Raw genomic sequence first — 16,812 nt, 5'->3', positions numbered from 1 at the left:
AATCCCCCTTCAAAATAGCATTAACGTGAATGTTCTATTACCCTACAATGTGGGTGAAATATCAGCTCGACATTGCTCCCGCTAACCTCGACACACTAGATTTTAGCGGTGTCCACCATCCAACTCCACGAACAATGAGAAAGGCAGAGCAAGTTGAAGAAGGTGCAAATGGTGGATTTGCTTAATAGAAGTACATACAAAACCAAGATCCCAATACTAGGGAACACTAGAATGCTTGGCTAGCTGCTAAGAATATTGTAAGTAGCTAATAATAGGCCACTTGATCTAACGGCTTAGAATGTGCCACATGGCTTCGTAAGATTTTAGAGTTTCATAAAACTTTCTAGTGCTGACCAAGTAAACACACAGAGCGACTGAACAAGGTGCCTGAAGCTTGAAGACATGCCTCTTGGATGACACAACACATATATATGAGATGTCATGGGGCCACAATCAACTCACATATTATTCTTAGAGGGCCTCTACATGTCCCCCTTAACAACTCTAACAAAGCCAATTTTGCTCTACTAGTAGGGATTTTCTGCCATACCAACGTTTGATCTTAAATCTTTGCCTAAATTTTCAACGCTAGGCTACTACTCTAGGTTGAAGACTTTTGCTCTCCTGTGAATGTCCTATTGCCTCAACCTCCGTGACAGAGTGTTGACATCCAACGCTTAACACTCCTAGACTACAACTTCTTGGCATCCCCCCACTAACAGCTACGATTCTCATGCTCGACCCCACTAGAGCTATTCTCTTATCCCATCTCACACAAACAAAATGGACCTCTACAAGCATTGTCCGTGTGGTGCACTCATGGATGGGTCACCATCCTGCATTACAAGCACATGGCCAAAGGTGGTATAGTTTTTCCTTATGGTCTCTACAAAAAGGAGCATTGAACTCAAAAGTATTCTCTTAGTGTGACAAGATCCCATGCCACAACAGAAAAGTTTTTAGAAGAACATTCACAAGCATCACTTACCCACCAATGGCACAATTGCACATACAATTATTCCACCCGTGCAAGGTGGATAGCTACAATGGATTCTTGCTAGAGTTATTAAATGCACGTGACATGCTATTTGATGTTCTATCTAAAGGTTTAAAATGTGGGTCTCTCGGTCAATGGTTCTATAATAATGAAAAAACTTTACAATGTCTAAAGAACTATGATAATTTTAGGAAAAAGGTGCCAATTTTTTGCCATATCACATAAAATTAAGCCCTCTCTTGAAAGAGTTTTCTAGATAAACTCTTCAAGAAGGAAGTGCGAATTGACAGAGTGCAAAATCTTATTCTGTGAAGATGCCCCTTTAAACTTCAGTATTATTTTCCTTGTTTGAAGATGGATGGCAAAGTTGTGGTCACGTGATGGAAGGACAGATATGAATCTTGAAATCGCATCTTTGTTACCTCTGTAAATCCCTTGTATATGAATTTGGCACTTCTAGATTTCAAATGAAAATTTCAATCCCAATAAGGGCTCTACTTTCCAGTGAGTTTTTTATAGTGTGAGTGCAAGTTTTTTTGAGTTTGCACAACCCATATGAGTGCAATGTAATAGATCAAGTCGTTCAACCATTCCAATCCATAATAGTTCAAAGAAAGGAGTCACATAATATCGGTCGGTATAGTCTCCAATGAACTTATTGGAATAATGGTGGATGACGGATCATGAGTCATCCTGTCAAGTAAACTGCTCAATATATGAAAGCAATGTACACATCATAAGAACACCAATTCTTGTTCTTCTAGTAGAAATAGCTAAAATATACTACTTAAGGTGGATGGCTTTATATATATATCTTAAATTTTGTGGTCATCCTAATGTTAAAATATTTTTTTTCAAAGTCTATGTACAATTTTAAGCCATGGATGAATGGGGAAAGTGAAAAATGGATGTTTATGAAGGACTATATGCCAACGCATATACTACGAATACAAAGAACAAAAACAATGAGCCTCAATACAAAATGCAATTGTTGGGTAGTGCAAACAACATGTAGATGTAGAAATACATGAGTGTTGCAAAATGGACCTATTAAAGTTGTGAATGATTTACTAGTATACTCCATGGAGTCAAGGAGAGGCAACCATATTGTTGTAATTACCAGGATACTCCATGGAGGTGAGAAGAGACACAAACAACATACAAATCCTTTAAAGTGAATGTTGTGGAGCTAATTGATAATATTTGCATGGCAAACCTAATCGCATAATCTCAAAGAAATTAATTTTGAAAGGCAAACCTAATTGCATACTCTCAAAGAAGTTAATTTTGAAAAGAGAACCCGATTGTCATGAGACTTGAGCAATTGGAATGTGCCCAACAACAAAAAGCCCTTTGCTTTGCAAGTCCCTTGGTAAGGAAATGGACAAGAAGTAGAGGAGCAAAGGAGCCATGGCCGTTGCAACAATAGGTGCTCCATGTGAAGACCTAGAAGGGAAAGGGAAGATCCTTCTCATATGATGGTGCAAGGGAAAGGAGGATCCCATGCAAGGGTGGGGGAGTGGCAAAGGATCTATGAATCCTAACTTAGAAGGAATAGCAATGTAACAACATTCATAGCCATGTTGAGTGACCCACTTGAATCGGAAAAGAGATCAAACAAGGCCCTTTGTATAATTGAAATTCAAGTTCAGGATGAGATAAAATTGATTGTTCAAAACAAAAAGAGCCCAGTTAATTCATGGAAAGGACTTGAAAATAGGTTTGTTGGAAAGCACATGTGCAAGGTTCTATCTCTTCAAAATAAGTTGAACACAATGAAACATGCTTCTTCGAAATGTGGTTCAAATTGTCTCTTGAAATTAAAGGACCTTGTCCATTTTGTTGAGTTAATTGATCTTAAGTTGAGTATTGGTAGATCTATTTACGTAAAATTAAATGGAATACATAAACAATATGACACAACATTAGTTACATGTGAAAATCCATCATTCTTTGAGGTCATGTCTAATGCAAGAGAAAATTCATCAAGGTAGTTCTAATGGGAACAAACACAATGAACAATCCTTTTATGCAAGGGGCCAAAGTTCCCAAAGTGGAGAAAGTTAGTTCAAGTTTCAAAGAAGAAGAAATTCAAATCTCATAGCGTCCTCTAAACTTGAGGACTCCGTGCACGCATGACTGTGTACCGAATATGACCTCAAGGTTGAGATCCCGAACGGAACTGATAGTGTGGCAATAGATGGACCAGTTAGGATGTTGGAAGATGAAGAAAAAGAATTGATGTCTGTGTGTGTATGCCTATGGGCTTGGAGTCCTATGCAAGGAGTGTGTGAGTGTAGGTGTGCTAGAAGGTTCTAGTGACTCATCAGTTCGGTGTGTAAGGTTGGTATGATGTGTGAGTGATCATAGGAGGTGGCAGATTAAGATAATCATGGAGATGATTGTGGATCTGGGATCTACCAACATGGAGGCAGTTGCCTATATATGTAACCACTCATTGAATAAAGCTTTACATTTGTGCCTCATTGCTTTCTCTATGGATTCACACGTGGTATTAGAGCTTGCTAAAGATCCTAGTGCCTAGAAAGAGATTCTTTAAAGATTCCCTCTACATTCTCTCTTCTTCCCCAAATGAAGTTCCTTCCACCTTCTTTCCATGAATTTCCTTGAGCTCATTCTCCTCCTACAAGCCACCATTTCTCCAGCCCTTTCAAGTGTAGATTCCCCTAGTTAGGAAACCCTTCCACCTGAGAGGAATTGAAGGATTATGGCTTCTACAGCCCGTGCTGAGACTCGCCCCATCCCATGACATTTCTGTTGATACAGCTTGCTGGAGCCACCATTTCAAAAATGGTCTAAGGTGCACTTAGGTGACCCTATGGGCTACTTGCTGGTGAATTTTGAGAGCAAATGGTCCAAGGAATGAGGAGAAGCTACAGAAAAACTAGTTGGGTTTTTCAAGAAGACATGGTTTTTGGAGGTGGAGAAGATGTTGCTGCCCCTGGAGCTGTGAAGCTTCTTTTGGTCTGAGACTTGCACTGAGTCTTCTACTCCCAAGGACCATCAATTGTGCATAAAATTTGCTCTGGTTGATGCTTTGTGGTGTGAGGTAGCAATCCTCCAAGGTTCCTCTATTTTTGCAAGCATTTCTTGACTATTTTTTTGAAAATAGATGCTACACTAAATGCTAAGTTGATGCTTGAGGAGTTAAAATTCAAATCAGAGATTCAGAGACTTCTTTTTTAGATCAGAGAATGCTCTTTGAAGTTCAATTAATGTTGATTTCTTGACAAAATGCCAAACTCTCAATCTTCTTCAAGTGCCAAGAAGACTACAAAGACAAAGTACAAGGTAAAGAAGACCCCAGTTAAGAGGTTGTGGGAGAAGCCAACTGGTTATGCATATGCCAAACAATTAGGATTTTCTCAATTCTTATCGTGCAATTTGCATATATATGGTGAAGGTGATTCTTTGTTCAAAAAGATTGATCTTTTGTAAAGGGATTAGATACTGCCATTAAATTGGTAAGACCTTCCCAAAATGGCTTCCAAACTGAAGATAGATAAGTTTGAAGGAGAGGGGTTCCACACTTGGCAAATAAAACTGAAGTTTATTCTCATGAAAAGGAATATGGAAGGTAGCAAATGGAAAAGAAACTAAACCTACAACTAGAAAAGGAGAAGCTTCATGGCTTCCCAAAGATGAAAAAGCACTTGCTATAATTGCTCTTGGTTTGAGTGATTCCTTTATTCATCACATTGATGGATGTGAGACTGCTCATGCTGCATGGACTCATCTTGAGCATGTTTTTGGAGCACAAGGAAGATGCTCTAAGTTTAGCTTGCTTATCAAGTTCTTTGATTTAAAATTGGATAGAGGAGAATCCATCTCTTCACATCTAAATTCAATGAAGAGCATTTTGACACAGTTATTTGGCATCAAGTTTAATCTTGATGAAGATATTGTAATTGCCATCTTACTTAGAAGTCTCACTGAAGAATATGGCACTATTGTAAGCACACTCACCAATATACCAGAGATAAGTCTGGTAGAAATTGAAGCATCCCTCTTGGAAGAGGAAAGAAAGATCAAACAAAGAAGTGATAACAAAGAAGGGGCATATTTGGCCAAAAGCAACTTCAAGGGAAAGAGCAAAATGAAGTGTAACTTTTGTGGCAAACCTGGACACTTTGAAAAGGAATGTTATGCCAAGAAGAGATTTTCAATCAATCTTGTTGAGGAAGCAAAGACTGAAGAAGAAGAACAACTAGAGAATGTCAAAGCTCTCACTGCTTACAACACCCAAGTCAATTCTAACAAGGGTAACGATCCATATGTTTTCTAAGTTATGTGTGTGTGAGGTCAATTATGGTTCTCTACCATGGATAGTCCATCCTTAAATGATTGTTAGTCTTTTGAGATTCTTTCCTTGTTGGACTCATTGGGCTTTTCATACATAGTCATTGTCTATCTCCCAGTTGTAAACCAAGAATCCAAAGAGTGAGTCACAAGTTGGGGCCATGTGTGTTGCCACATGATGGTGGGCAAGCCATGGAGCATCCCATGTACTACTGCTGAGGGATGAGGTCATCAATTTGTGGGGGGGAATGAAGGTTTAAATTGATGTGTGTGTGTGTATATGCCTATGGGCTTGGAGTCCTATGCAAGGAGTGTGTGAGTGTAGGTGTGCTAGAAGGTTCTAGTGACTCATCAGTTAGATGTGTCAGGTTGGTGTGATGTGTGCGTGATCATAGGAGGTGACTAATTGAGATAATCATGGAGATGATTGTGGATCTGGGATCTACCAACATGGAGGCATTTGCCTATATATGTAACCACTCTTTGAATAAAGCTTTACATTTTCACCTCATTGCTTTCTCTATGGATTCACAGAAGCACTATCCTCCATTTCAGTAGGTTGAACACCTATCACCCTCCTAGACATTAGCTACATGTGTCGCTTACTCCGCCTGGCTACCTAGTTAGAATTAGTCTCTGCACCCTTCTAGCCCTTAAAGCAATAGTCCAATTGTGTTAGCCTTAAAGTAGCGACTAAGTGAGTCGCTAGGTTGTCAGTCACTGCGTTAGCAATATATCAACGCCTCTTAAAAGCAGCAATTGAATAACGCAACGGGTGAATAAAGCAGTGACCAATAAAGAAACGGAATGATTATAGCAACGAGTCAATAACGCAATAGGTAAATATAGCAATGACTGATTATTGCAGTGACGAGACTGATAAAGCAACAGGTCACAAGTCATTGCATTAGCCTTAAAGAGAGGGTTGACCTTTGAAGTAATACTTATGAGTGCATTAAATGCCACCTGGGCTTAGTTGAGGTGGGTGGGGGTGGGTGGCCAAATGGTAGTCCACGTGTCAGTCATTGCGTTATCTAGCACTCGACTGACTGCATCGCTACGTTAATTTTATAGCAACGACTCCCAGTTTAGACTCCCAGTTTAGCAAAGTTGCCGACTAGTTTTGGTGCTCTTTGGAAATTTAAAGGTTTTTGTTCAAGGTTTGTGAGCACCAATGGGAGCTACACTACCTATTCTACCTACTCAAATAAAAAAAGCACAAAAAGCAACCGCTTAAAAGCATCAAACTGAGGATTTTTGAAGGTGGTGGCTGAGAACATACTCCTGTGTCAACTTGAAGTGATTCAACTCTTTTTTTAGTGTTTACAAGTGAAGTGTGACACCACACACACCTTCGCAATTATCCCTACTAGCTTGTGGGAACAAAAAACATAAAAAATATGCTCAAACGTGCAAAAAACTCTCCATGGAAGGAAGTCGCAGTTTTTATTTTTCCTACTCCAAAATACACTTTTCTCCTTCAAAACCAACCTATATTCCACTAACAACACCTCTAGATAAGCTAGAAGCATTGTGCAATGGGTGGATAATGATAGAAAGCTTATGCAATACCGAAGCATACCTCGAACTCCCCTACAACAGTGCCAAAAATGTGAAGTCTGACGGTGACTCACGCATTGTGGGAATCTTGGGGGGACGCCGTCAAAACCTTTACTCTCAAACAACTCCTTGTGGGAGCTCCATATGTGCAAACTGTTCACTTGCGTGACCCAAGCATCTACTGGATCGCGTGCAAGTGATTTCACAAGGGGAGGGAAGAGAGGGGAGAAGGGAGGGAAAGGGGAATGAGAGCATGAGGGAGAGGAGATGGGGGTCGAGGGAAGAGAGGGGAGAAGGGAGGGAATGGGTAATGAGAGCATGAGGGAGAGGAGGTGGGGGAGAGTGGCAATCACAAGACAACTTAGCAAGAAAGAGCAAGAAGACTCAATGCAAGAGAATGAGAAGAAGAGAGAGCTTCTATTACAAATCTTGCACTTACACAATGAAGACCAAAGTCAACTTTTGGCCTTATATACATATCCACCTTTTGAAGGGAGGGCTAACCCTTGTACTCTCATGTACCTCTCTTCTCTTGTTTTACAACTACTTGGGCCCATTCAGCTCCAAGAGAATTATCATCTGCTACTCCTCAATCTCTCTCCTACATTTTCACTTTCTTATCATGGTACATGAATTGTTAACCATTGTGGCAATTAACACTAAGTAGTAATTCATAGCTATCTTCCCACATGCACAATTGGAAAATTTTCAAAAATATATTCATGTGCTCCATTAAAAATCGACCAATGCAACTAGGCTAAGTAATGAACTACACATCAACATCCAAATTCTACCAACACATTCCCAAAGTTACTTCTCCTTGAGTAACTAAGCAACAGTTCTAGAAGTAAATCCCTAATCTCAAACCATTTGACCCTAGCCCTTGCCCTTAAAGCATGAGAATGATTTAATTCCATTTCCTTAAAGTGCTATAACCTTTAGGCATAAGTCGGTCTTTCTATTTGTCCATCAGATATGAGTTCCACTCCATAAAACTACTTGCATCCAATATTGTATTTGTCTAGAGGCAAATCAATAATGTCCAACTTTTGATGTACTTAGCTGCCTTGTATTCTTTATCTTGCCACCTTGAATCTCATGCAGCTTCTTTATAGCAGGTAGGCTCATCAATCTCTATCATATTTGCCACAAATGCATGGGAAAACATGAATCCAAATCCTGAAGCCTCCATGGCTACCAAATCTAGCTTTGTAAGGCCCCAATCGCCCACCCCTTCCACCATAGCCTCGTGTTTGAGGGAGTCATTCTCCAATCTCATGGGATGGTGCAGTATCCGGTAATGCACCAAGCAACCACGTACCTGCCTCAGCTAAGGAACCCTCAGGGCCACACGTATAGTTCTATGACATAGAGCCATCCTTCACAAGGACTTCTAAGCCCTAGGTACCTAGGTATTGGCTGCCTAGTCATGAGGGATGGATGAATTGGACTTTGGGGATAATACCTTTCCACAATCAATGGCCCCTCGTCCCAATCTATTTGCAACTTGTGGGGGAGCTCCGAAGAGCACTTCCTTTCCCATGGCTCCATCTTATAGGCCAATTCCTAATGTGAACATACCCATACCAAGGTCCGTACCGATAAGGCTAGTAGACCCAAGCCCAAGCGCATAGAGGTTTCATTTCCCATGATTCCAAGATCATCCATCCCGATCCCTATTCAGCTGACAAATTTTTATAATCCACCCCAGGGACCACCCAACTTTGGTACGGTGCCAGTCCCCCAAACACCTCTGCGTGTGCCATTGACAATACTTATTTACTGAGATGAGGTGATGAGGGGGGTGGCACCACAAGTGGTCATGGGGAGGGACACTAATGCCTCATGCAGTCGCTCGATCAGATCTCTAAGCTCATCACTAAGTTCTCAAATTAAGGGGATCCTATCTCCCACGTCAAAGGTTCGAGCAAATTTGTGAGACCTTTGGAGCCATTGGTGACTTGGATAAAGTGAATGATTTTGGGCTTAGCCTTGATGGCAAGGCAAGCCAATGGTACAAGGCTCTAGGGACTGAGGAAAGATCAACTAGGAGAACTTAAGGAAGGCATTTGTAGTGGGATTCGCTCTCACGAGCCCAAAGTGGAGTTTGATCAAACAATTGTACAAAGTTAAGCAGAAGGAGCATGAAACTCTTTGGGAATACATTGCAAGAATTAAACATCTAAATTCTCATTGTGAACCACAATAGAGAATGAGTGACGAGCAGATGTCTCATTTCCTCATCACATTAAGGGATGCTAAGTTGCATGATCACTATTCACCCTAAATCCCACATCCTTCGAGTTGTGCAACAAGAATGTCGTGCTCCTAGATGACAATATGAAGGATAAGGCATAGTCAAGAAATCACATGTGGCTCCTTCAGTAGTTTCTCATTCCAACAAGACCATTAGCTCTGTCGAGGCCAAGGATGCCACACAAGGGGCCAAGGGCACAAACATAGATGAGGTAGCCATAGACCTGCTAAAATTGAGTAGCCCAATAGCTCAAGGATGGGCTAGGTAGAGAAGGCCCAAGTAATCCACACTTGTTTCCAAGGTAAGACAACATGTGGTGTGGAATATGCACGGGAAAACACCCTACGAATGAGTTCCCTCGCCTACGAGCAAGGCTAGCAGTCTAATGCGCCCATTTTGCTAGGTGGGGAAATGCCATTACCCCAAGCCAATGCCCCCACCCATGTACCAACAAAGGCAACCACTATCCTTATTGGTGCCACCTAATCAATATAATCAAGGCCAATTAGCCTTACAAGGAGACCCTAGGCCAACCAAGGGCCATTATGGGCTCAAAATTTGCCATTGCTATCGCCAATTCTAGGTCCATAACCCCCACTGCCCCACGGATTACTCCCATAAAACAAGTAATCATTAAGGAGCGACCAAGCAATGACAGGACCCTAACTATGCCTTACCACTAGCATCTGAGCCATCTCCCCATGAGAGTCATGTGTATCAAATCAGTCACATTAGTCATTACGTGTAAATCGCAGATTGGCAATCCAAAGTTATACTTGCCACTATCCGTACCGCGCTAGTGAGTGTCCATACAAAGTAGCGGCTAATTAGGCCATAACCTGTTTTAAATGCCAAGGACCTCACTTTCTTAAGGACTACCCATACAAGGATGATCAACCCACACCCAAGCTGACTGCAACCGGTTCAAACACTCCCTTGTGTTTCAGTTGTCGGGTGGATCATCTATATAAAGGTTGCCCAATGAGGAGAACTCCTAGACTAGCTCCTGACCCGAAATCTAGCATTGACCTGCTGAGTATTGAAAGGGGCCGTGTCCTCGGTATCATTGAATGTGACAATGAGGGCCCAAGCCAAGGCCATGAGTAAGGAACTCCGCAAACAGGCAAATAGGGAAAGGGCATCCACTTCTCAATCTAAGGGCAAGGGCCGCACGAGTGCAGTTAAGGTAGGGAAAGGTTTAGATTGGCTCGTCATCTAGAGTGGTTCGGATGAAGAGACCACAATAGCCTCCACCTCAACATCATCAAGACTCAGCCAATCAATCATGGATCCCACCTCACTATGGTCTGAGGCCAAGAGCAAGACAAGAAAAGTACAATCGATGATGAGATGTAAGCCCAATGGGCCAAAACAAATTCCCCAGCCTGGCCATGGAGAAACAACACCTAGCCAAAGCACAACAATTAGTCTGGGATTGAGGATATTAAGAATATGGACACCATCCATCCCAATCATCAAGTACCGAAGGGAGATTTAAAGCTCCTACCTACCCTGGACAAGGTGGATGAAGTAGTTGCAAATAGTACGTCGTCGGGAAAATCTCTCCTGCGACACAAGATGTTTGAGGAGGACTCGACTTGGCCTCAATCTATAGATGAGGACCTTGCATCCTTTTACGGGTTTGAAGAACCCCAATCCGAGGTTCGAGAACCAATAAGTCAACCATAGGATGTGGCTGCTCACCATGTTCCTGACCATCAAGATAAAGATGCTAAGAGGGAATCCCACCCTTTGGAGAGATCTCTCCAATTGGATGAATGGACAGATGGTCTACCTAGAAGAAGTGGACACCAAGGTCATCGAAGCCCTGCACGAAGGGCTGAATGTGCTCAAAATACCGGTCAATAAGCTGGGCCAGTACTTCAAGAGCGATGACACAAATGTTGTAATTTTGATTTTTTGTCAAAACAAGAAGGCCATGGCTTTCTTGGATGGTGGAGCAGGTGTCATCATCATCACAAAGCAATGCTATGCAAAATGGGGAAAGCCCAAAATGGAAAGCACCAATCTGATTGCAAAATTAGTTGATGGTGCAACAGCTCAACCAGTGGGAGTCCTAAAGGACATAAAGATCAAAACCTTTGGTCTCAACTAACCGTGTTTGGTTTGTGGTAATGGATTTCCATGGGCAGCTAAATGGCTATGATGTCATCCTCGGTAGACCTTTTATGTGCACCGCAAGCCTAGTACATGATTGGGCCTCTAATAGGATTTATCTACGCAAGGATGAGCAAATTGTAAGGGTCGAGCTACTGACCTTGAAGACACACCCCATGACTGGAAATCTATTTGCGGCCGAGTTGGACACAACTAAGAGAACTACTCCCATAAATGTGTTCCAAGCTTATAATGAAAAGGATATGGGTGAGGACTGAGACGAGCATTAGTATGCTCCACTCCTAGAGCCCAAGTTCTCCTCGAATTGGATGCATGTCTTGGGAACTATAGACACGGTCAAAATGATAGGGACCAAGATGGTGGCTTACAATCCTAAGGGGATGGGTATGGTAGCTCCCCTCAACATGATAAATGTCCTTAGGGCCCCAGTTGAGGATCAAGGGGTAAGGAATATAAAGACAGACCTTCACTAGCTAAGATATGTGGACTAATATGCATCAAGTCCCTAAGCACTTCAAAGCTTACACAGTACATTACTGTAGAATATTGCTAGAACATGCTAAAAGGTCAGTCGAACAAGGAGACCAAAATGGGTGTGACGGTCCTGCTAAGGTCAAGGAGGTGAACCTAGCTGGTATAGGAGAGGACCCTAAGCTGGTTTACATAGTTGATGATTTGACTCCCGAGCAAGAACAGGCCTTACTGGCCTTGTTACATGAGTTTTAAGATTGCTTTTCCTGGAAGTGCACTGACACGAAGGGCGTGCTACTAGAGGTAGTGCAGCATACCATCCCTATGATGGATGATCAGGCTAGTATGACAACGACCCTATCTCATGAACCCAAAATATGCAATGATCGTCTGAGAGGAGATATAGAAGTAGATCAACGCAGGGTTCATTTATGAGATTGAGCATACCGATTGGGTGTCCCCATCATCATAGTACTGAAAAAGAATGACAAAGTTAGGGTATGCTTTGATCTCAAAAAAGTAATTGCTATGACTCATAAGGATCATTACCCACTGCTGCCCTTCATAGAGCACATCTTGCAAAGGGTCACAGGCAAAGAAGCATACAGCTTCTTAGATGGGTTCTTAGGATATAATCAAGTGTCCATAGCACCACAAGATCATCACAAAATTGAATTCTCCATGAAATAGGGAGTTTATGCCTCAAAAGTAATGATCTTTGGACTCACTAACATTCTCGCAACATTCCATCGGTGGCTAATGATCACTGCCTTCAAGGATACCTGAGATATTTTCTAGAGGCTTTCCTAGATAATATGTGTGTCCACTCTAAATGGGATGATCATCTCAAGTATTTGAGACTTGTATTTGAGAGGTGTCATCTCTATTGAATCTCCCTCTATCCCTTGAAGTGCCAGTTTTGGGTGAAGCGTGGGTTGATACTTGGGCACGTAGTGTCCAAGAATGGAATTTCCACTGACTATAACAAGATCAAACTCATTTTGGAAAAACCCCCACTCACGAATGCAAAGGGTGTACATCAATTCACCGAGCATACGGGCTACTACTGCCAATCAATTATGCTGAGATTGCCCATGCCTTGTACAAATTGTTGATTATATTCCATTGGACAAAAGAGTGTTAATTATCCTACGAGACCCTTAAGTTGATGTTGGCTTTTGCTCCTTTTCTGTGAGCACCCAATTGGGACTCAGTATTTCATGTTCACATTGATGCCTCAAAATTTGCAATAGGGTGCATACTGTCACAGCCAGGTGAATTTAACTTGGATTATCCAATATACTTTGCTAGTCACTAGGTGAATGATGCTAAAATGAACTATACCATAACCAAACGTGAAGGACTGGCCATGGCATATGCAGTTAAAAATTTTAGGCATTACTTAGCAAACAAGTTTTTCTTTTTTGTAGATCACCAGGCTCTCCTTTATATAGTCAACAAACCATGCATGACCGGCCATATCACCCGATGGACGTTCATCCTCTTACAATTTGATTTCACGGTGGTGGTTAGAAGGGACGTATGCTCTTCATGGCTGATCATATGTAATGGAGAACTCGCGATAGGAGTGGAAGACGATCTTCCAGAGACCCCATTATTCTTCACGGACTTGGTTTCTGAATGGGCACAAGAGATTGGACACTTCTTAGTTATATTGTAGACCAAGTCAATCCAACCAAATTGGCGATGATTAAAGTTGGAAATCAGCACATTACGTATAAATTTATGATCAATCTTAAAACCAACAAGTGTAGCAGAAAGTTCTTCTTTGTTAGCACAAAAAGTCTTATGCATCTACCATGATAAATCTATTGTGTGGTTTGACTCTAGTGCAAGCAACAAATAAAACATGAGAAAGAATAGTTTTTTGAATTGCAAAAATGCCAAAGAAAAGTGTTTTTATGAACCACAAGACCCTCACAAAAATAAGAATAGTTGGGACAATCCCACTTTATAGCCACAATGGTTTTTACGAGTTGTATCAATGCTACTCTCTTTTTTTCAACAATGGATTAGAATCTCTTGTCAATTAGGCAAATGGAAGAAAAGACTTAGAACTCATCTTCCAAAAAATTAGTTGCATAGTTTGAGAATTACACAATCTTAACACCATCATAGTATAAGGTGCTAAAGTTGGTAGAAGGTTCAAGTGTAATAATTCAACAATTTTAGTTCAAGCAACAATATATTCTAATGCTTATTTGAGCACATTATGGGGCAAAAGAGGTTTGCAAGCCTCAATGTTAAAAACTTGGCTTCATTAAAGAAGTTACACTTTGTACAATGATTTCCATAGGACTACTTTAAAGAAGTCACACTTTGTACAATGATTTTGATAGGACTACAATGATTTCCATAGGACTAATTTAAAAAATATGCATGTGAAAACAACATCATCATATCCATTTCCTATGTCATGGTCTAAGAGTTCATATTTTCTCATATTTCACTTAAATATGGGCTATAAATCAACTGTATCACTATGAAGAGCTTTAAATTTTATCATTTTGTAAATAAATAAATCTATTTTTCAAAATATAAATCAAATGCACTTGATACATTTATATATAATCCAATGAGCTCAAATTCTTCATAGCCAACATGGAATCAAATGGCAATTCTATTCAATGTGACAAAAGAGAAAAATATAGATCTAATGAGGTCAAAGACTTCTACTAGCAATTCTCTTGCAAGTCTATTACTCTTCAATAGAATGGAATTGCAAAAAGAAAGACAAAATTATTGCTATAAGAAAACAATACGTCGTCTGTGCTCAACAGATAACAGGATCTCATATGCAAGAGAGATAGTATGGTGAATCAAAATTTTGATTACTATAAAACTGATACAATAGATGGTGCTGCCTCCCAGCCATGTGCTCCTATGTGAGAAGCTTCGATGGCATGCTAGAAACAGTAGAGGACAGAGGCTGGATGCTAAGGAGTCAGGGTTGCTATAGCCAGTGATGATGATGGCCTTCACGGGCTTGCTCTTATATAGCCACCAGTCCTAGTCGGTTAGACCCAATTGGGAGACCGCCCCAGTCGGCCCAAAACGGCTGATTGGAGATCAGTCTCAAAATAGGCCACCGACCACATGTTAGAACCGTGGAACAAAATAGAGCAACTTACCTACGGTCCCCATTCGGCCTAGAGCCATCCGCGATCATCTGGGGCTCCAAACAAGCCCCGTAACCCGAGAGGGGGCCTGCCCCGAGAAATGCTCCATCTACCCTCAGTGCGGTCAGTCATGGGATGCCTTCCTGCACTTGCAAGTAGCTTAGTTGGCAGTGTGCCAACTCTATCTGAAGATGTCCAGCCATCAGGTCACACATGGCCCCCATCTAGTGTCTGTTGAGATATCGAACTCCACTCGAGATATGCCAGGGTGACCGTTGTGTACTTATGTCACCAACTTGTTAGCTGGAGGTGCGGTTGGTACACCGCCCACGAATAATAGCTGGATGACAGCTATCCTTATCTACTCTAGTTTGTGGCTCAGTTAGTATGCCACCTTAGTTAGTTGAGTTTGGTTTGAGACCCACATATAGGGTTCTTCTATTTCTTTGTACTTGAGTTCTTTTGGCTTACACAACTAAGAAGAGGAAAACTGTTTTCAGCCTCCACCTTTGTGTGTATTCCCCCATTGTGCATGTGAGAAAGCCGCAAGTGAGACTCCTTCCCTCTCTCCCACAATCTTCACATGGCATCAGAGCCTTGTTCGTGGTAAGGAGCTCAAGAAAGCAAGCCAAGTTCGTGGTGTCCTGGTAAGAGGACAAGTGTTGCTTTCCTATTTCGAGTTTGGGAGCAAATCTCTGCAGGTAGCACAGCCAGAAGTGCAGGAGTGCACTGTTTCAGATTGAGATGCCCTTCGCGGTGTGGCGAGAGCGCAGTATATGCTGCGGGAGATGGTGATGCCCTCAGTGACTTTATTTTTCTGATTTGAGGCCGTTTCGGGGCCCGTTTCGAAGGCGGAAGTTCTTCGCAGGCACTCAGAAAAAGGCCCTGTTTTTTGCTGTGCGACCACTGCGCGGCTAGTCGGTGGAAAGGTGCCGCAGAAATTGCATCGTATGCCTGTGTCCAGAGATATTGGGAGTTGCAGATTCATGCCTATTGCATGTTGATGCAAAATCGTCACTAGAAAGTGACTGTGTGGTGAAATACCACTTTCGTCAGTTTTGCAGATCTGCCCGTGTGAGGCAAAAGCTGTGTTTTTTTGCAGTGACAGAATATTTTGCAGTGTTCTGTAATGGCATCTGATTCTCTTTCACAGATTGTCACTGAGAAGCTTGACAAGAATAACTTCCAGGCATGGAAGTTTAGAATGACGAATTTCTTGATGGGAAAAGGCTATTGGGAATTCATTACAGGAAATGAAGAAGAACCTGTTCTTCCTAATGTTCCCAGTCAACAGGAAATGCAGGCATTCAGAGGATGGCATGAGAGAGCCAGGAAAGTTATGTACTGGCTGTCTATCAGTATTTCGGACTCCATGATTGTGCATATTCAGGATGCAAATACGCCAAAGGAGGCATGGGATACTTTGGCAAAAATGTATAGCACAAATACGCAAGCCGGGAAAATGCAACTCAAACAGGAGTTGCACAATGTGCAGAGAGAAAATTTGAGCATAAATGACTACCACATGAAAGTGAAGAAAATTGCAGATGCACTTGCTTCCATTGGGTCGCCAGTGGATGATGATGATTTGGTTTCTGTGACCTTGAATGGTCTAGGAAAGGATTATGCACAGTTCCGGACATCCATTGCCGTCCGTGAAAACTTTCCTGATTTTGAGGAGTTGATTGAAGAGCAGAGAAATGGGGGTGCATCTTCTTCAGCAGGAACTTCAAAAGAAACTGTCTTCTACTCAAATGCTGGTAGAGGTAGAGGCAGAGGTAGAGGAGGCCGATTTGTAGGCCGTGGTAGAAATCAGAATATGCAGCAAACGCAAGAAAACCAGTCCTATGCAGGAGGACGTGGTAACTCTAGAGGCAGGGGGAGCCAAAGAGGCCGTGGTGGATGGCAGAGAAGCCAAAATGCAAACA

Source organism: Dipteris shenzhenensis, chromosome 30, assembly GCF_047967505.1.
Source record: "Dipteris shenzhenensis isolate YYH24624 ecotype China chromosome 30, Dip_SZ_1.0, whole genome shotgun sequence".
NCBI lineage: Eukaryota > Viridiplantae > Streptophyta > Polypodiopsida > Gleicheniales > Dipteridaceae > Dipteris > Dipteris shenzhenensis.
This window is presented reverse-complemented; position numbering follows the sequence as displayed.